Genomic DNA, 22,406 nt, shown 5'->3' on the forward strand with positions numbered 1-22,406 from the left:
GAGAAGCACTCTCTGAGGACGCTTTTCGATAGCGGTCCTGAGCAGGCTGTCTATGCACAGCACCTGCTGAAGGGACGCCTGACCGGGGGAATTCTCACCAACCTCCGTACGGCTTTCGACTTTCCTTCTCCTCTGGGCTTGGGAGCTTGGAGAGGTCTAGGCCTGGGAGCGTCGCAGAGACGGTCAGACGCCCCCTCCACAACACTGGGGACACTCACTTCACTAAAGTCACTTTCACCATCCTTACCTTTTATGGTAGCCCTTTCGGCTTTCATCCTGAGAATCGTAGCCTTCAGTTCAGCAATTTTCCGAAGCTGAATCTGAATGTACAGTCAGTGAGGGTCCTGATAGAGAATCATAATTAAGAGAAGAGTTAGAATTGTCTAAAGGCTCAATAGGCCTTGTACAACTACCCGCCATCTTAGATGCCGCCCTTCTTACTCTATCCCTTTCTAACTTCTTCAAGTAAGAAGTTAGAGTCTTCCATTCCTCAACATTCAACCTTTCACACTCATGACAGGTGTTAGAAATAGAACAATCAAAACCCCTACATTTGCGACATACAGTGTGAGGATCAACCGAAGCTTTCGGTATCCTCACCTTGCAGCCTACATTCACACACATTCTAACACAAACACTTGAATCAGACTTCTGGAGAAAAATTCAAAAAGCAAGTCCAAATCCAGTCCACAGTAGCGAATGCCAAAACAACGATCCAGGTACTTCACCAAAAGTCCACAAAAAGATGATCAATTGCTTAGAAAAGCGAATTCCAGTCAAGAGGTGGCAGCAACGATGTTGATACCACCGGCGACAGAAAATATAGACTAGAAAACGGGATTGGTTCCTAGTCCTGCCACCCAGGGCAGGCCGGTAGATCACCTGACCTACCTGTAGCGAGTGGCGCGAAATTTGAATTTCTGTCGGGGACGACGGAGTCTTAGCTATGTATATATCTGACAGGTAAGTTGATTGTATGAAATTCTTTCCTTTAGCACTTTGTGGGCCTTGAAGGCTCGAGGCGTCTCGGAATTATACACAAGTAGGGGCTTCACCTTGCAATCCCCACTGACATTCGAACAAAGTGCGAGCGTAAGCTTGTCTTTCATAGGCTTATGCCCGGGTAGCTTCTTCTCTTCCTCCGTGATGTACGTCCAACGAGGCATTTTTTTTCCAAAAAAGGCCAGTCTCATCACAGTTGAAGACTTACTGAGAACTGTAGCCTTCATTGATCATCATCTCGTCAAACGTCTTAATAAAGGCTTCAGCTGCTTTCGTGTCCGAGCTGGCCACCTACCCATGCCACACCACCGAATGGATGCCAGTCCGTTTCCGGAATTTCTCAAACCACCCATGAGAAGCCTGAAGTCTGGGGTTGGCGTCGATGTCCCTTCTCCGTCGTCTTCGGCCTGGGCATCAAATCAATCGCCGAAAATAGCGCTGGCCTTGTGGCAGATTGCCGTCTCAGTTATTGTATCGCCATCGATTTCTTTGTCTTTTATCCAGACAAAAAGCAGCCTCTCCATCTCATCGTGCACGTGGCTCCTCTTGCTAGACAAGGTGGACGGTGTAGCTGCTTTGATGGCTTCCTTCTGCTTAAGGATGGTGCCTATCGTCAACGGATTTCGGCCGTATTCCTTAGCGATCACACTCAACCGCATGCCAGCTTCATATTTTCTAATGATCTCCATCTTCGTCTGAATAGAAAGCATCCTCTTCTTTCCGTGAACTTCAGCAACTTTCTTGGGACCCATGACTACATATATATACTGTATGTAATTAAGTTGTGTAGTATACGTATGTAGTAAAGTTCTCACACAACACGATAAAGTAGTACTACAACGAAATCACTAATGAATTTACGGTAATAAACAAAATCGTATAGAACGAATGAATTTCACATGCGTACACAAACGATGCTGCTTCGGAGTGACCGAAGAATGCCGCTACGTAGATGCACGATGGGAGAGATGCTAACCAATAGGAGAGCAGGATCTTATGGCGGTGACTAGCATCAGAAACCAATGGGAGAGCGGGAGGATGGTGGCGAGTCTGCTCAGTTGGCGGCGCGCGAGTTTTGAAATTGTTATTGGTACTCCGGGCGAATCTCAGGACTTTACAGCAACAACCTTTCGTAACCTGAACTATTTTCATATGTAGAGCCAAAAAAATCTTCGTATTTGCTTTCGTAAATTGAATTTTTCGTAAGTTGAGACTTTCGTATATCGAGGTACCACTGTACTGACATTTATTTTTGAAAGAACACGAGGACAGTGAAATTCTTAATTTTCTCCAAATATAGCTGTTCTTACAAGCTGCAGTCAAATTTGTTAGATCATAAGCAAATAGCACAACAGTCAGATCATAAGCAAATAGCAACAGAATAATCAAACATGTATGGTATTGACCTATGATTTATGGCACCTACTAGATGAGGTCATGTGTAAGTGTCCATACTAGATGAGGTCATATGTAAGTGTCCAAGGAGATTAATGGTGATAGTAGAGTTAAGATAATTTGCCTTGTGATAATTCGAATTTGCAGTGGGGTTAATGATTAATACCAATACAATATTTTGAAAATATTTCTAAATTTTGCACACAATGTGCGCAGGCAGCAGCGTACAATTAGGCAGCAAGAGACCAAATTACAATGGACTAACTTCTTTTCCTACATCTCTTTATCAAATCTTCTAGTTTAAATAAGTTAAAAAAGTAAAACAGAATGATAAAAGTATTTTTAGTAGCTTTATACTCATTGCGTAAACAACCGAACAAGAAACAGCTATTTTGCTAAGAACATTCGAATCAGATAACAACAATTGTTTTGCTTGCATTTCAACCATCATATGAAAGTAAACAACTACAGTAGAACCTCAGTTTTCATAAGCCCTGGTTTTCGTACAATTCAGTTTCCCCAGACTTTTTCTGATGAAATTTTGTCTTGGGTTTCACACGTTTCCTCAGATTTCGTACACTTGGGAACGCTCCTTCTAAGGCCCACCGTGTGACTACACCCCGTACCGTGTGCCCAAATAAATCATCCCATCTTCTTTCGTGACCCATTCTGCCTTTGTTTCTCATTGAATTTGAATAAGCATCACCTCACGCACAGTCTGCATCACTGCATGTATTTTCTGTGTTTTGTGCTATTTTTGCCAGTGAAACCGATTGCAAACAAGCCATCATAGGGCCAAATAAAGTTCTAAGTGCCAGCACTTCCGTAAAAAAGGCCAGAAATAGTATAGAATTCAAGAAAGAACTAGTAAGCGAAGTATGAAAGTGGTGCACGTGTTGGTGTTATCGCTAAGTCATTGTCAACAACCAGCTCTATCCTAGCAAAGAAAAATAAAATTAAGGCAGCTGATGATGCGAATGGGGTCACTTCATTAACAAAACAGTGACTGCAACTAGTGGAATATGTAGAAAAGCTTTTGTTAGTTCGGACAAATGAATAACAATCAGTAGAGGATGGTGTGTCTGAAGCGATCATTTGTGAAAAGGCTAGGGTGTTGCATGCTGATCTAAGTAAGAAAATACCAAGAACAAGGGCTGTTGTTAGTGATTTCAAGGCCAGCAGAGGCTGGTATTATTAAAAAAGTGTATGGGGATATAGTGTCGTACGGCATGGGGAGGCTACGAATTCTGGCAAATGTGCTGCAAAAGAATTTGTTCAGGAATTAAAGGCATATCTTGAAGCTGAAGGATTCTTCCCTCAACAGATCTTCAATTGTAATGAAACATGCCTGTTTTGAAAAAAAAAAATGCCAAAGAGGACCTACATCATGCTGGAGGAAAGTTCAATGTCAGGGCACAAGCCTATGAAGGACAGGCTAATTCCTTGTTCTGTGGAAACGCAAGTGGGGATTTCAAAGCAAAGTTCCTACTGGTGTATCACTCTGAAATTCCCTGAGTGTTTAAGAAAAAAATTTTTATGAATAACTTGCCTGTAATGTGGAGGGAAAACAAAAGGGCATGGGTCAAAAGGCAAATTTTCATTGAGTGGGTCAATGAAGTGTTTGGCCCTTTGGTAACAAAATACCTCCAGGATAACCAGTTGCTTCTCAAGTGCCTCCTGATAAAGGACAATGCTCCTGCTCATCCTCCTGGCTTGGAAGACCAATTGTTGGATGAATTTAAATTCATCACTGTTAAGTTCTTGCCCCCTAATACCACTCCTCTCATCCAGCCCATGGACCACCAAATCATCTTAAACTTCAAGAAACTTTACACAAAGGCATCGTTCCAAACGTGCTTTGAAGTGACCTGAGACACTCAATTGACCCTAAGAGAGTTCTGTCAATATCTTTAATTGCAGGTCTTATAAATATGGCTTGGCAGGGAGTGACTTCCAAAATGATATTGTTATTTTACAATAAAGTTTTGTACATACTTACCTGGCAGACATATACTTAGCTTACGTCTCTGACGTCACGACAGAATTCAAAAACTCGCGGCTAACGCGACAGGTAGGTCAGGTGATCTACCTTACCCGCCGCTGGGAAGCGGGTGTAAGAACCAACATACCTTTCTTGCCAGATTTTTTCTCTCTTATACCTGTCTCCTGAGGGGAGGCTGGGCGGGCCATCAATCGTATATGTCTGCCAGGTAAGTATGTACAAAACTTTATTGTAAAATAACAATATCATTTTTGTACATGAACTTTCCTGTCAGACATATACTTAGCTGATTGACACCCTTGGTGGAGGGTACAAGACAGAAAATAACAAAGAAAAGGTAAACAACACCTGTTGTAGGATAAAAATAACCTTGGTTCTTACCTGTTTAGGCTGAAGACTTCATAGATACTGTCTATTAGTCTGCATAGCCATAAGAGCTACAGCGAGGGCGTGACCTACAGCTGAAAAGACTCTTTGGGTCTACTAACGGGACTTGATATCCGCTTACTTAGTAGAATCCAAGTCGGATCATGTCAATGGGGGTTCGCCCTCTTCTATGACAGAACCTGACCACTACCAACGCAGGGAGCTTCAAACCAAATCCGATCACCTAAACCAAACTAAAGTTATTAGTATTACGAAACGAAAAAAGATGCCTACCTGCATCATTTTTCATACAAACCATATGAACTCAATTAACAAAAAACAAGGGAAAATGACAATTTGTCGAAAATTGCATTTTACCTAACTATACAAACCTGAGGTCCTTTAACAATAGGAAGGTAACTAGCGGCAGCTGGGACGGTCGTAAGCTTCGAACAAGGGGGAGAACGGTAGTTAAAACTGCTTGTCCGATCGTGCGCGCGCCCGCGCGCCCGAGAGGTGAAGAATCACTTTTGCTTTAGGCCCATGCAAAAAGTTGCAGAGTGAGGGGTGGCATGAGGTGGGACTATATGTAAAGGACCTCAGGTTTGTATAGTTAGGAAAAATGCAATTTTCGACAAATTGTCATTTGTTCCGATACGTAATACAAACCCTCGGTCCTTTAACAATAGGAAGACTCACTTCTTGGTGGGAGGAGGAATCTGAGTCTTTTGGTGAACAGACTGGTGTTCGTCCAACCCTGGAGTGCCTCCCTGGTCGTAAGAGCAAGGGAGGGATCCAAACCTCTGTCCGATTGATCGGGGTGTGCACCGCAGGATCAATGGTCAGACCTCTGGGCCAAGTACTAAGAGAGAGGCAAGCGTAATCTCTTCGTACCAGCAAGCAAGAACTTGTTCCTGTTTGCAAGAGACAATCATAAAATGATGGGTTTGTCTCAATTTGGCATCACTTCCTCCCCCTTGTTGGAGGAATGGTGGGATATTTACTCCTATCCCTACTGAAAGGGATAGGATGGTGCTCTATTGAGTAGCTCACCTGTATCTCGTCCTTACCCAGCAGGGTGACGACCGTGTCCCTCTACCCAAAGGTAGAGGGAAGAAAAAGATGGGAAGAGGAGCCAGTCACACTCTCATTCCTCATCCATTCTTACGGTCACACCAGGACTCGATGCTGTTCAGCCTGCGAGGGTCTGGGTTAACTACACAACGTGTTGAGCAACCACCACGGTTCCCAAGGAAAAAGATCCAAGGAACTGTGGGCAATATCCTGAAGGTAGAAGGAGGTGCATGCGGTCCGGTTGGACCAGGCGCCTGCCTTCATTACCTGCGGCCACGGAGAAGTTCTTGCGGAACGCGAGAGAATGATGAAGAGGCGTCCACATCATCCTGGGTGTCGAGTTTCTTCAGACAGCTCCGTCGCACCTTCACAGGACAAAGCAGCATAGCCTTCGTATCGGAGGCGGTGACGTCCATTAGGGAGGGTATTGTGAAGGACTCGAACCAATCGTCAGTTACCGAAGGGTTCTGAGTCTTCGCTACGAAGATCGGTACGAAATCGAGCGTCACAAATCCCCATCCCTTTGTGCTTGACTTCTCAAGAGAAGTCATGCAGTTACCTAAGACGAAAAGAAGGGAATAGTCGTATGACCTATCCCTCTTCTCGACTTTGGTTATGTACAGTACTCATACTGACAAGCTATTAAGACGAAGTAATGATTGCTCTGGAACAACCGAACTAAGTCCACAGCATAGTTCGTAACTGAACTCGGACGCTCTGACAGCTGCCGACTGACTGGTTCGGAATCCGTAGAGCAAGTTGTCCAAGCATCCGGGTAAGTCACGTGACCTTCGCCCTTTAAAGAGTTATGCTGAGAGAACCAAACAAATAAAATATTTGTTAGTCACCGATGCCGGACGGCGCGGCGAGATTCTCTTAATGCATAAACTCAAAAGGCGAAAGTCAATTGCCTTCAAAAGACCGAGGTCCCTGATGGCAAGAAAATCTCATAGACGTTGAATCTCAGCTTAAGGAGAAACAACACTATGTGACGTTGAAGACGAAGGTAGGCAATGAATGCAAACCTACGTCTTCCAGCTGAATCGAGAGAAGGAATCTCAAGATTCTAAACCTGTGCTTACAAATGACTGAAAACGCTAACCGCCATTTTCATTGCTGTCCGTTTGTGCAATGAAAGCGGGGGCGTTCTTCAGTAATGAAACACAGGGGAGAGCCGCCTTGAAGAACTGCTTCTCATGGGCTGAACGTTTGGAAGTAGAGCTGGCAGGTGTGGGAGTAGGCGATGTCTTTCAATACATCTGCTAATCAAAGTGAACAATGAACAATTGTACACCTCCGAATACAAGATATTTTGAGGACAAAATCAGATTCCGCAAAAATCATTCGCATTATCGGGATACGATGCAGCAAGAGACTATTACAGAATTCTGTTACGTGCGGTAAAACAGAAAGATGAGAGTCGAATAGATATCTCTGTTTAAAATTCTCGCAATACCGAAGACGATGAATACTAGCGCTTTTCTCAGCAGTAGATGGTCACTCATGTATGCGAGAATCCCCGTAATCAGAGACTTAAGTCCGTGATTGTTGGCAGAGATACGGTTGTATTCAATCAAAGCAGGTGAGAAAGACATAAACAACCGTCTATCTCAAAGCGGCAGCTGATACTGAAATGCCTCGGGCAATTTCAATACGCAGTAGCTGTCGCTGACTCGTCATCCTGAGTTGCCAAGTAATCCTTTCCACGAAGGAATGCGTTCGGCTAGAACCACCGAGCATAAAAAGATATGCTCGAGCAATTATATTTAAGCGAAACGAATTTCGGTAAATATAAAAGCTAAAATGGTGTTGTTGTGACAACATAGAATATATAAAATTGAAACTGGAAACTCCTGGGAGGTTGCAGGCAACCCGGGTTTGCAGTTCAATTAGAATACTTTTCGTCTAAGTCGCAATCCGTAGAATAACCAGGATATGCGCCTACCCCTCGGACCATTTCAACTGCTTAGCAGAATCATGTCGCGAGGTTAATATACGTAGTATATTTGTAGGATTCTGAACAACGATCTCCATCCTAAATTCTTTCCTTCAAGAAAACAAATAAGGATTGGAGATCGACCACCTTCGTTCTCTATTAAAGAGAGTGAAGGAGAAGTCTTCCTCGAAGGAAAGCTTCAATGGTGAACAGAATACTAAGACGATAGTTCCAGCCAAACTGGATATTCCCGTCCGTTCTTCTCTATTCCAGGTTGGTCGCCTACTGTGAGATAGTCTTCTTTCAGCAGCAGTCTTCTTCCTAATGCTAGAAATTCCAGGAATTCGAGCATAGGCGCGGTTCCCGATTATCGTGTAACATATCGGGGATTCTCGTCTCGCTCACTTTGGACCGTGGTCTCGCCTAAGTGTTTGGAGATCGTAAGAAACTCTAAACACTCTGAATGCGCTAGAAATTCCGTAGAATTCTAAGCAGTCTGCGAAACCCCCACCGAATTCGTCAAACGATATCGGCTGGTGGTCCTCTCGATTCCCGTAGAAATCGAGAATGGGGCAGGATGGCCCTCCTCAACGACCGGGGCTTACGTCAGGTAGGACCCGAAGGTCCCCCCTGGTAGCGCAGTCCCCAACGTGGGATCCTACAGAGAAATCTCTGTAGGATCCTTCCCCTTTCCCTCGTAGCCGTAAGGAGAGAGGGAATGGGGGAGGAATTGGATACTCGCTCGCCTTCCCAGTGGAACTAGCAGTTGGAGAAGAGTAGGAGCAGCCATCGCCTTGCGGCGATGGCCTCTCAGAGTCTGGGAAAACGTATCGTCAGGAGAAAACGTTTTTCCCGAGGAGGGTTACGAAACTCTCACTGTAGGTAAGGGTCTGCCGCCACTGTGAACGTCGTCTGGGTGGGGCTGATCGACACTGACAGGAGAGAGCCGATACCGTCCTCCGACTCATTCCAGTCCTCGTCGAGGTCGAAACCTCTCAGGAGGACGAAGGAGTAGTTTAAATACGGTGTCCGAAGACACGTAGAAACGCCGCTGTCGCAGTAGAGGAGGTGGAAGTAGCTTGATCGACCCCGGCCAGAACTGAGAGAGCCTTCTTGTCCGGAGACGAGAGACTCTGGTTCAAGACAGAATCGGTAAGCTCCGATCGCGGCATACCCACCGTCGGTTTGGGTTCCCTCTCGGGCCCCAAAACGACTCGAGCAGAGACATGGGCTCTGCTGGTGGGAGCGGCGATCCTTCCCCCCGGTCGTTGTGCTGACGAATCAGTGCAATAACCTGGGTAAAGTTACTCTGAATCTCGGAAGTTACAGCGTCTTGAGGAGTAGGACCGTCCAGTCCCTCCAACAAGAGCAGCTCCCAGGACCCTCCTCCTTCAGAAGAAGGACCAGCAACAGATCCCTGACGGTTTGCCTCCAATCACTTGCTGCGTACGTCCTGGTGGTCCTAAGACCAACCTGGCACGTGCGGCGTCGTGACGGGATCGTGAGCGGCGCATCTCTCACGATCACATCCTATATACCTAGCTCTTCCTGGCGTATGCCGAGGAAGTTGAAGGTATCGGAGAGACAGAACTGACGCTCCCCCCTCTCCCCCTGACGGTCGCCTCCAATCACTTGCGCGTACGTCCTGGTTGGTCCTAAGACCATACGTGGCACGTGCGGCGTCGTGACGGGATCGTGAGCGGCGCACCTCTCCAACGATCACTCCTAGCTACCTCGCTCTTCCGGTGTAGCCCGAGGAGTTGAAGGTAGTGGAGAGACAGACCTGACGCTCCCCCCCCCCCCCCCCCCCCCCCCCCGCTCGCTGGCAGGACCAGCGTACGTGGGGGGCTGCAGCCGATCACCAACCCGCGGTGGGGATCGATCTGCAGGCCTGGCCGTGCCGCTCACCTGTGGTGAGACGGCTCGACTGAGCACGTCGACCCGGTCCCGTGCGTCAGACGAGCTGCTGCTGGTCACCGTATCCGCCGGTCCCTGTGGGAGCGGCGGTCAGGTGACCTGCAGAGCTCGCTTTCGCCGTGAGACCGGGTGAGCGTCTCTCGCGGCACGTCAAAAACCGCTGGTACCAGCCGAGGTCTGGTACCGTCGGTCGAGGGACATGGGGGCCTCTTCCCAGCCTCAACCCGTGGCCGGTCAGAGACCGTCTACGTCCACCCGAGGTACCGGCTGGTCGCTGCGAGGCGGGGCCGCTGGCTGGCGAGAGTCACCTGAGCGGCTCTCGACAGTCTTCTGCTCCGTGCCTCGGTCATGACGCTGAGCGAACTCAGGCGTCTTAACTTTGGCTGCACGGTCACCGAAGGAGATCGTACACTCGGAACTTCTCGCGGACGAGAAACCGAGCCGGTACCTGGCTTAGCAGCAGAGCTGCCAAGACCAGGCGAGGGTGTACCAGCGGGTAGCCAGCACCATTGGTCCCCGTCTTCTTCTTCTTCTCAGAAGGGGAGACGGGCCCCGTTCCCGAAGGAACAGGAGGACCAGCAGAAGAACCCCCCCGTCACACGGAATGTGACGAGCCCTTCGAAGTTCCCGAAGGAGTCTTCTTAGGGGGAAACAAAAACCCGGTTACCAGCTGGTCGCTGCGAGAGCGGCCGCTGGCCTGGCGAGAGTCACCTGAGCGGGGGTTCTCGCCAGCCTTCTGCTCCGTGCCGTGGTCTTGGCGCCGAGCGAACTCTGGCGCCGAAACTTTGGCTGCACGGTCTCCCCGAGGGAGAGCGTACACTCGGGATCTCCCGCGAACGAGAGACCGAGCCGGAACCTGGCGTAGCGGCATCGCCGCTAGCACCAGGCGAGGAAGTACCAGAGCTAACCGATACTCCTCTGGTCCCCGTCTATCTCTTCCTTACGGAAGGGGAGACGGGCCCCGCTCCCGAAGGAGCAGGAGGACCAGCAGAAGGACCCCCCGTCCCACCGAGGTGGGACGGGCCCTTAGAAGTTCCCGAAGGAGACTTCTTAGGGGGGGGAGGCAGCCTTCTTCTTCTTCGGCTTATGGGCCTTAGAAGTCGAAGGGGAAGAGGCAGCAACAGACGAAGATGACACCTTCCTCTTCTTCGTCAGCTCACGCAGGACAGTCGTCAGGTCCTCCATCCAGGCCGGAGTCGGGCCTATTGCCGAAGCAACACGGCCCGACTGCACCTGTCCGGAAGGACCTGGGACTGGGGAAGACACACCATGGGCTGGACCAGCATGGACAGGCGCAGGAACCAGGAGCGACAGGAACAGCAACCAGCTCAGGAGCGGCAGGAACAGCGGCAGGCGGTAAAACACAGAAGGGACAGCCAAGCCAGTAGCGGGAACCACATCAGCGACAGGTACGGCAGGCCCAGCCATCGCCTCGTAGAATCATCGGCAGCCAGCGTGGTACTGGCGGCCGGTCCAGGGGCGGAGCTGCTGGAACAGCGGAAAGTCTGGGCAGGCAACACGAAGAAAACACAGGCAGCGGCGGCATACCCCTCCTCGGTACGGCGGCGACCGGCCCTAGAAGCGGCAGACGGCGTCACCGACACAGCATGGGGTGTAGACCAGCGGGGGGAAGCAGCATAAGCGGCCGTGAAGTTTGTAGTGGAGACCACTCCAAGGTCACCGCCCCAGACCTCGCTAGACTCTGCAGCAGATCGTGGATGCTAGGCACGCCCTGCAGCCGCAGTGGTCCATACCTGTCCAAGGTCGTCTCCCACGGCTGTAGCACCTGCGGTAGCACAGACAGATTAGTAAGAGGGGTTCCCTCACGCACGGGGGGGGAGACTGCCCCCACCCCGAACGGAAGAAGACCCCAAAAACAAAATACGAGGAAGCTGAGCGGGGGGGCAGGAAAGAAGACGAAGAATCGGATACCAAGGGAGTCGCGGGAGAGCTTTCCGACGACTTCCTGGCAGACCTTCGCTTCCCCTACCCCCGCACAGCAGTGAAAAGTAATATGAAAATGAAAACCAGAATACTGCACTGCGATTCACTTCATAGAACTTAAAGAGGGAAAAATCAATTCCCGGTAAGAGCGGAAACTTGATCCATAATAATATGATGCTATCATAAATATATATGAAAATGAACAATACTGCACTTGCTATTTTCACTTTCACAGCAATAAATCGTAAGGATTAATTCCCGGTAAGAGCGGAATTTGATCCAAAATTAAATTTGATGCAATTAATAAATGAAAATGAAAAGAAAACTGCATTGCGAATCCACTTTCATTGCATTCTATTCATACAAAATAAGAGGCTCTTGCCGAGCGCAATCAAGCTCTCGGCAACGAACGCACAGGGCAAAAATATAATGAAAAAGAGTACTTACATCTTTCAATTACACACTTTCGCCCAAAATACATGACTCGGCGTGAGTGCGCCCGCCCTCGGCACCGAGACATAATTCAAGGGTTCAATTCATGAAAAGAGCGGAAATCGCCGTCTCTACGGCGATAGCTCCATGTTGATTCATAATTAAAGTAATGAAAATGAAAACAGTGTACTTACAGTTTCATTTCAAGTCAAACCAAACCATTAGTAGAAAACACAATATAAATAACAAAAGCATACGACGATGAAGCGGGCAGAGAGCGATGACGAACACGTCCTTCACACCCGCGGCCGAAAGCAAAAGTGATTCTTCACCTCTCGGGCGCGCGGGCGCGCGCGCGATCGGACAAGCAGTTAACTACCGTTCTCCCCTTGTTCGAAGCTTACGACCGTCCCAGCTGACCGCTAGTTACCTTCCTATTGTTAAAGGACCGATGGGTTTGTATTACGTATCGGAACAAAACTACTAAGGATATGTCCAGCTCCCTGCCCCAGCACCGAATCCGCCGATACGTACGGGCCTAACGCGAAGCACTCGTCATACGTAATACTGACGTCTTTTAGGTAGTGGTTGGCGAATACTGAATTACATCTCCAGAATGTAGTTTTCATCAGATTCTGAAGAGACATATTCTTCTTAAAGCCAAGGAAGTGGCAATTGCTCTCACTTCATTGAGCCTTGACTTTTAGGAGCTTGAAATGTTCTTCATTACAAGATCTATGTGCTTCTTTCACAACACTTCTAATGAAGAAGAAAGCGCTTTTTTATTTTTCGACAATGGCCTGCTGGGGTCCTTTACAGAGCACCATAGTCTGTCCTCAATGCCCTTAAGGGTTTTCTTCTTCTGAAGGTAGTATTTTAAACTCCTAACAGGGCAAAGAGTTCTTTCAGGTTCTTCCCCTACTAGGGCAGATAAACCACGAACCTCAAAGTTCCTTGGCCAAGGATTTGAGGGGTTCTCATTTTTTGCTAAAAAACGAAGGAAGGAAGGAACAAACCACGGAATCTCCTTTGAAACCTACCCTTCCTTCTAGGGCATTAATCTCACTAACCCTTTTAGCAGATTGCTAAAGCCATGAGAAAGAGAGCTTTCCTCGTGAGATCTTTGAAGGAGGCTAAATGTGGTGGTTCAAACCTAGCGGACCTCAGGAAACGAAGAACACATCCAGATTCCAACTTGGAACTTCGTTCGAAGTTTTCTTGGAAGATTCAAAAGATCTTAATAGATCATGAGATCTTTGTTATTCGAAAGATCTTAAATTCCTATGTCTGAACAACGCAGCCAGCATGCTTCGGTATCCTTTGATAGTAGATACTGCCAAACCGCATTTTTTCTCTGAGGAAAACTAGGAAATCTGCTATCTGAGTCACAGAGGTACTGGAAGAGGAAAACTTCTGGTTCCTGCACCACCGGCGAAAGACGTCCACTTCGACTGGTAGACTTTAATGGTCGAAGGTCTTCTAGCTGAGGCGATAGCCTTAGCAGCTTTTGTCGAAAACCCCTTCGCTCTGACCAGACTTTTGACAGTCGAAAGCCAGTCAGATTGAGAGCGGGGAGGTATCTGTGATACCTGTCGAAGTGAGGTTGTTTGAGCAAATCTTGTCTTTGTGGAAGTGCTCTTGGAAAGTCCACCAACCATTCCAGTACTCTGTGAACCAATCTTGGGCGAGGCCAGAACGGAGCTACTAGCGTCATTCTTGTCATCTCCGAGATAGCAAATTTCTTGAGGGTTTGTCCCAGTACTTTGAAGGGGGGAAAGGACGTAGACGTCTAGACCTGTCCAATCTAGGAGAAACGCATCCACTGATACTGCTCCTGGGTCTGAGATCGGGGAGCAGTAAAGTTTCGATCCTTGCGTTCTTTGCTGTTGCAAAGAGATCGATGTGAGGTCTGCCCCATCTTCTCCACAGGTCTTGGCATACCTCTGAGTGGAGGGTCCACTCGGAAGGCAGGAGTTGATTCTTCCTGCTCAGGAGATCGGCCCTGACGTTCCTTTCTCCCTGTACGAATCTGGTGAGAAGACTGATCTTCCTTGTTTGAGACCACAGCAGAAGATCCCTTGCTGTTTCGTACAGGGAGAAGGAGTGCGTCCCCCCCTGTTTTTTGATGTACGCCAAGCTGTTGTGTGGTCCGAATTGACCTGCACTACTGCATTTCGGACGTGGGGGCTCGAAGGCTTTCAATGCCATCCAAAAAAACTGCATCAACTCTTTCTTGTTTGATGTGCCAGGACACCTTGATCCCCCTTCCAGGTGCCTGACACTTCTCTTGTCCCCGAGCGTCGCTCCCCAACCTGCTTCCGATGCGTCCGGAAAACAACACATGGCTGGGGTTCGGCATGTAAAGAGACATTCCTTCCACAAAACGAAGTGGGTGGGTTTTTCCACACCGAGGGTCTCTCTTGATTCCCCGCCCTTGAGATCTTGAAGGAGAACTCCAGATCTAGTGAGAGACGCCTCCAGTTCTGGTATAGGAAGAACTGTAGAGGCCCTGAGATGCAACCTTCCTAGAGAAACGAATTGCTCCAACGAGGAGAGTGTCCCCAGCAGACTCATCCACTCCCTCGCTGTGCATGCATCTTTCTCTAGGAAGGTCGTTATTTTCTCGTAGCAACGAGCTATCCTCTCTGGCGACGGAAAAGCCCGAAAAGCCAGAGAAGCTATCCGAATCCCCAGATAGATCCGCTCTTGACTGGGGATTAATTGAGACTTCTGGAAGTTCACCAGAAGCCCAGAGAACTTGCCAATGTAAGGGTCTTTTGAAGGTCCTCCAGACATCTTTCTTGAGACTCTGCTCTGATAAGCCAGTCGTCGAGATAAAGCGACACCCTCACTCCTCCAAATGTAGCCACTGCGCCACGTTTTTCATTAACCCCGTGAAGACTTGGGGTGCAGTCGATAGGCCGAAGCACAAGGCCTTGAATTGGAAGATGTTTCCTCCCATCATGAATCGTAGATACTTCCGTGAAGAAGGATGGATCGGCACATGAAAGTAAGCGTCCTGAAGGTCTAGAGACACCATCCAGTCCCCTGGACGAAGAGCCGCTAACACTGAGGAAGTTGTCTCCATGGCGAACTTCCTCTTTTCCACAAAGACGTTCAGGCGCTTACATCCAACACCGGTCTCCATCCTCCTGAGTTCTTCGGAACTAGGAATAGTCTGTTGTAAAAGCCCGCAGAGCGGGGATCTTTCACTAGTTCTATAGCCTCCTTCTCTAGCATGAGATCTACTGCTAGAGAAAGGGCTTGATTCATGATGGGATCCTTGTACTGGCTACCAACTCCCTCGGAGTTGTAGTCAATGGTGGTCTTGACGAGAAGGGAATGAGGTATCCTTTGCTGACAATCGATAGGGACCAATGTCTGCCCCTTTGTGGGCCCAGACGTCGGCAAATTTCAGTAGTCTGGCACCACTGATGTCTGGAGTCCTTGATCGCTATTTCTTCCCCTCTGACTGACCTAGAGAAGGTTTTACCTCTCTTAAAAGGTCTAGTCCCTCTGTTGCAGAACCTCTGACAGCGGGTCCTCCTCGAAAGGGCTCCTGTCTCAGAGGAGTCTCTTTCTTGGCCTTGGGTTGGAAGACAGAGCGAGGTTTCCTGGCTGCCTGGGCTAACATGTCCTGAGTAGCCTTAGCTGAAAGGGCACTCGAGACATCTTGAATAATCTTCTTGGGGAACAGAAGAGGAGAGAGTTGAGCATACATAAGCGAGGCCCTTTGCGCATGTGAAACTGCCTTCGTGAGAAACGAACAGTAGACAGACCGTTTCTTAATCACTCCAGCTCCAAACAGTGAGGAGACTTCACTCGATCCGTCTCTCACTGCTTTATCCATGCAAGTGAGGACGCAGTTAAGATCTTCAGGAGACAGAGAATCTGGGGTCTGGGTCTTATTAGCCAGAACACCTAAAGACCAATCTAGGAAGTTGAAAACTTCCAGGACTCGGAACATTCCCTTCAGTAGGTGGTCAAGTTCGTTCATTCCCCACGTAGTCTTGGACGGGACAAGAGGGCGGAAAAACGACGAGCAGAATCCACCAATGAAGAGAAGTCCGAGTCCGCAGACGAAGGAAGAGCGAGGCCTAAAGGTTCTCCCGATTCGTACCAGAATCCCAATCTGCCAGTCAGTTTAGACGGAGGGAAAGAAAAAACCGTCTTCCCTTTCTCTTCCTTAGAAAGGAGCCATTCCCCAAAACCTCTAAGTGCCTTCTTCATGGAAACAGTAGGTTTCATCCTTACACAAGACGAAACCTTCGACGTCTTCGAAGAAGTGGAGAATAACGAAAGAGGAGAAGGAGGCCACAGGAGAAAGGATATCTCCAAACTCTTGCAGGAGTAACTCTGTCAGCCTCTTATAGGAGGAAACAGAGGAGTCTTTTGGTCCTTCTTCTTCTGAGGGGTCCTGTTCTTCCTGAGCTGAAGAGCCCTCATGATCCTTAGAGGCACGACTATTCTTAAAAGAGTCTCTAGAGGAAGTAAGACGTATACGTCTTGGAGACAAAGCTTCAGAAAAGTGTCTACTTGCAACATCCTTCTTGTCTGGAGGAGTGCGTTTCCCAGATTCTTGGAGCCTAACAGGAGTAAGTCGGCTGTCAGGCGCAGAGCGCCTGTTTGAAGAAGAACTTCTATCAGGCTCTTGGCGCCTATCCAAAGGAGAGCGGCTACCAGGCGAACAGCGCCTGCCATACGAGAAGCGCCTATCAGGCTCTTGGCGCCTGAACCGAGGCGAGAGGATCTCTGGCGACGAGCGCCTACTAGGTGAGCGCCTACAAGGGGAGAAGCGCCTGCTAGGCTCTCGGCGCCTGACTCGAGGCGAGTGAAAGTCAGGAGAAGAGCGCCTGCCAGGAGAAACGCGCCTAACAAGCTCTTGACGCCTGTCCAGTGAAGGGCGCCTGTCCGATTTAGGGCGCTTGTCAACCGTAGAGTGGAGGCGAGACGAGGAGCGGCTACGAGGCGAGTAGCGCCTACTAGGCTCTTGGGCGCCTGTCAAGGGGAGCGATCCTGTCTCGAGAAGAGCGTCTGTAGGGTGAAGATCTCCTACGCGCAGTTTGCTCCTTGTCCGAAGGAGAAACCTGTCTGTCAGGCGAATGGCGCTTGGACGCAGATGTGATCTTGTCCGAAGCAGAAAGTCTCCTGCGAGAATCCGAACGCACAGGTGAGCGCGCCGCTTCCGTCGAATAGCGAGAGTCAGGAGAGGGGAGCCTGGACTTCTTTATTTAGGAAGCGAGACGTCCTTCCTACGACTAGAAGACACGCAAAGAGAGCCAGCCAGAGCCGAAATCTGCGCCTGAAGGTAGCCAACACCTTGCAGGAGAATTCACAAACTCGTGAACAGGTGACGATGCTCGATCTCGCTCGGGGAACGATACTCCTGAGATCTCTTACGCTTCTTCGCTTCCACCTCAGGCTCTTCCGAAAAAACTTCAGGGCTGGAAGGACGGGCGCAGGGAGCGTTCCAGGCTCTCTTCGAAGGGCGCGAGGCTTCCGAAGAGCTCCATCCTCGTTTAGGAGAAGGCGAAGGCGAAGACGAGAAGCATTGGCGCAAAACTTCTCTCTTGGAGCGATCCAAGGTAGCCTGGGAACGATCAACAGGAGCTACGAGGGGACGCCTGACCGTTGGGGATGCTCCCTAACCTTCCTGCTGCTTTCGACTTTCCTCCTCCACTGGGACTGGGAGTCTGGAAGAGGTCTAGGCCTGGAAGCATTAGGGAGCCGATCAGACGCACCCTCCACTGCACTGGGTTCACTGCACAAATCACTATTGGAATCACTCTTACCTTCTAATTGTTTGATTTTCCTCTCCATACTGCGAATGGTGGCTTTCATGGAGGCCACTTCCGAAGGCGCATCTTCGGCTTCGGTGCAGGGAGCAGGAGCTGAAACTGACAAAGGAGCTCTTCTAAAATAGGATTATCTATATCCAACTCGCTAATACGAGATCTACTACTGCTCCTGGAAGAAGCTTTCCTAACTTTATCCTTTTCAAGCTTCCTCAAGTAGGAAGACAAAGACTTCCATTCATCCTCATTCAGCTTTTCACATTCATTACAAGGATTAGGTTAAAGGGCATTCATTCCCTCTACACTTCAAACATACCGTGTGAGGGTCTACCGCAGCTTTCGGTAGCCTCACCTTACACTCAGTCATACAACAAACTCTAAACATAGCAGGTTTTCTTAGTATCAACATCAGACATCATGAATCCAAGAAAAATCCAAAGAAAGTCCAATAACTGTCCAACAAATCGCGAATGCCAGGCCAAAAGATCGGGTAACTTCACCAAAAGTCCGTAGAAACAATCCAGGGCGAAAACGAGAAAAGAATCCAACTGTCAAGAGGTACCGACAACAGGTGTGGTCGACACCGACGACAGAAAAAATCTGCCAAGAAAGGTATGTTGGTTTCTTACACCCGCTTCCCAGCGGCGGGTAAGGTAGATCACCTGACCTACCTGTCGCGTTAGCCGCGAGTTTTGAATTCTGTCGTGACGTCAGAGACGTAAGCTAAGTATATGTCTGACAGGAAAGTTCATGTACAAAAACAAAAAACTCTGCTTGGAGAAAATTGTGGCAGTGTTACCTCAAGAAGGATTTTGTAGAATTTGAGGAGGCTGACCCTACACTGGTTGTGGAATCTATTGTGTCTCTGGGGAAGTCCATAGGCTCTGATGTGAGTGGCGAGGAAGTGGAAGAGTTAGTGGACACCCACGGGGAAGAGCTAACCGCTGAGGAGCTACAAGACCTTCAGCAGGGACAGCAACAGATGGCAAATGAGGAATCGAGGAGGGGGAGGAGGAGGAGGGGGAGGAGGAGGAGGGGAGGAGGAGGAGGAGGAGGAAGAAGACTGTGCCTATTTCATTAATTAAAGAAATGTTTACCAGGTAGAGTGATGTTAAAAATTTTGTTGAGAAGTTTCACTCTAACAAAGACGTTGCAATCCATGTCTCCAACATGTTTAATGACAACACACTGTATCACTTTAGGTAGATTTTAAAGAGATGTCAGAAACAAATGTCTGGACAGTTTTGTTGAGTGACAAGGGTCCAGTGACTCTAAAGCTGGTCCTGATAAAACAATATTCAAGCTATCAATGACTAAATTATTGTGCATCGGTAATAGATGAAACTTCCGTAAATTTTGACAAGCCATCAAACTCAACTGAAAATAAAATTGGAGAATCAAAACTACTTGACATGAAAGAACAAATTCTACTATTGTTTTAATACTGATAACAGATAAATATGTAAAGCTCATATTATGATGAAATCAAGTGAGTATCTATTAACGAAATAACTAAATTTATCTCAAAGGAGACATATTTAAGTCATATCTTGATTTCAAAACACTTCATATAATGAAAAATAACCTTCCCCCATATAAATAAAGCATCTAGAGAATTATTTACACTAACTAGAAGCTCTGAATTGAGTTAAATATGGCTAAATAAACTTACTGCATAATTGCACTCTGCTAATTTCCAAACCAAAATACTAATCACTATGTCCATATTTCATAATGCAAGAGTAATATGAGAATACATGGAAAAGATGCATATTTGTTATGTTTTGTATTTTATAATACGATATGTGAATATTACATACGTTAATTTTATACCTCGTGCATTATGTGACCCCCCTCAAATTTAGCTTCAAAATTAGGTCTTCCACAATTGCATAATACTCAAGTATTAAAACTCAAATTTGCTGATGTTTAGTAATACTTAGCCATTCAACAGCCTAACTGTTCAAGTAAGCCAACGACGGATCGAATCTTGGTACTTACCCATTACAGTATACATGATTCTTGTTTGTTATTAAATTTCTTTTTGTACTGACATATCAAAGTCAATCTGTATTGTACCTTCAGAATTAGCTGATATTAATAATTACTATACCATATAATATGTATAGAATATATTACATAGTGTAGGCTAAGCTACCATATATTTATGGATGGTACTGAATAGGCTAGATTTGGGACACGAATTTTCCAACAAATGACGAGGTTTTAGGAACCTAACCCCACTTGTAAGTAGGACAATACCCTCAGGACCCTTGTCAGGAAAGGCCTGTTAGCCTAGGCTATATGTAAGGTTAGGAGGGTTAATTTACCATGCATCATCATTTCACATAATTTATGTCCCACAGATCAGGTTTGGTGTGGAGGGCTCCAGAAGGGCAAAGATTACCCTCCCATGTCAGGTAAGGGCCAGTGCACAAGGTTAAGTTATAGTAGATCCCTATTTTTCTCTTGAATTTGTTTCCCCTCACCTAAAACCCTAGTTTCCCACTGCAGCCCCTCAATACTCAAAACTGACATATAGTATAAACATTAAATTCATTCTCTACTATAATAAATTGTGGCTACACCTATGAAAAACTATAGTACAGTTGCACTTGTACTCTAGCCTATAGGTAGTCTAGCTGTTTGCTAAGATGTAACAAATATTTACATTTCTCTTCTCTGGCCTAGCCTAGAGGCCAACAATATTAGAGATGAAGCAACTACAGTAATTTGATAACAAGAAAACCTATCAAGATGCATGTCTGCCAGGTTTTAAATATACTCTCATACCTAATGTACTCTTTTGAGTATGCTCAGTTTGAACTTTTTTCCTTACTGCCCAAAATAAAATGAGCCATATTTTTTCTCCAAATATAACATACAGCAGTTCCTGTTTCCAAACTTACACTTATGATGATCAGTCATATTCTATATTTTTTTGTATACAGGACAAAGCTATCATTATGCATTTAACACTAGCCTAGTTTGCCAGTAGAATAAGCCTAACTAGGGGGATACACTGCAGTGGATCCATCGTCATCACGTGGATCAGCCTTATTCACAAGATATTTAATTGATGAAACAATAATACAATTACATCCTTAAGCATACCATTAAAAAGATTGAAGTTTCGTCAATGTAATGTGATATATGACAGCGCCATACATACTAAAATAGGCATGTGAGATCTTCGTAAAATATGTTTTCAAGGCAGTTTTTAAATCCAATATGGTGTCCACCGACTGAGGTGCCGTTTGTAACCGCAAAGGATTCAACATCTTTCCCAGCCTTCTCAGCCCTCATTTGAACAATGTTAGCATATATATGTAACGTTTATTGATCTTACTCAAGATTGCAGTTGTAATCAGCACAATAAAACATTTTGCTGCCTATATTAGTGAAAGTATGACACTTCTTATTCCTGGGGTCATGGTTTGAACTGAAATTCATTTTTACCTTGTAATCTGTGGTTTTATCCTAACTGCCATCACAACTGAAACTCCACAGTGCTTATTTGATTATAATTATACATGTTTTGGTCTTAATTCACTCCAAATTGCACTTGAACTACATTGCGGTTCCTGGTTCCTAAGCGCTCACTCCACAAACACAGTTGCAGGCAATTGTTTACTTTACTCATTATTTAGTTTAACTTTACTTTGTTACTTCAAAATGTTTTTTTAATTCATGTCTATTATCCCTTTTTTGCAACCAAATTAGTAACCCCGAAAAATTACAGATATTTCTAAAGTAGATACGAGCAGACGACGGCAAAATGACTCATCGTTGCCAATTTAGTGGAGTGTCACACATATGCCGATGCATTTACAAACTTTTTCCATGAATTCTAGTTGCCATAATAATGCAATAATGATTAAATTTCTCTAATATTTATATATACTACAAATAGATATGCTAATTTCACTTATTTCCCCGGTTTTGTGTAAGTCTTATACCCAGTTTGGAGGGTAAACACATACCAATTGGCAACACTGATAAACAATAGAAGAACGCGAACAACGTAGTAAGTACTGTTCACAACAAACTGCTGATATTTTTAGTCAGGAATCTATTTACCTTTCCAACAACGAATATTTTCATTTAATAATTATGAATATGTAAGAAATTTATGCAATTCATGACCTTATACTGCCATTTAACTATTTATTTAAATAATTATCTAGTGCACACTTCTTCTTCTTCTACCAAAACATCGTAGTTTCCTTGGAAAAGCCACCGTTGGTGTAATTAATGACGATTGTTGTGAAGAAAGTGCCCCAGCATCTATGGGTACATGTGGTGTGCAGATTTAGCACAAGGAATAGAAAGTTTATTGACACAGGCGACTCCGCAAACATCGAGATGGCGTCAATCTTCTAAATTGTTGGTGTTATAGGTAAAAATTTTGAAAGTGTCATGCAGGTATGTTTACACTGCGCATGGCTGGACTTTCATTAACCTCTGTTTAATCTTAAAATATGGCCTTAATTTCTAACTTTGGAGAAAATACTTACTTCGAAAGGATAGTAGAGGTCTCGAG

The 22,406-nt window shown here is 46.5% G+C and overlaps 1 protein-coding gene across 3 annotated transcripts in view; it reads right to left on the reverse strand.

Annotated features, from left to right (window-relative positions):
• Nucleotides 1–22,406, reverse strand: part of LOC135226092 (brefeldin A-inhibited guanine nucleotide-exchange protein 3-like) — a 75,213-nt gene that overhangs the window by 51,992 nt on the left and 815 nt on the right. The window lies entirely within an intron of this gene.

This window comes from Macrobrachium nipponense, chromosome 14 (genome assembly GCF_015104395.2).
Source record: "Macrobrachium nipponense isolate FS-2020 chromosome 14, ASM1510439v2, whole genome shotgun sequence".
NCBI lineage: Eukaryota > Metazoa > Arthropoda > Malacostraca > Decapoda > Palaemonidae > Macrobrachium > Macrobrachium nipponense.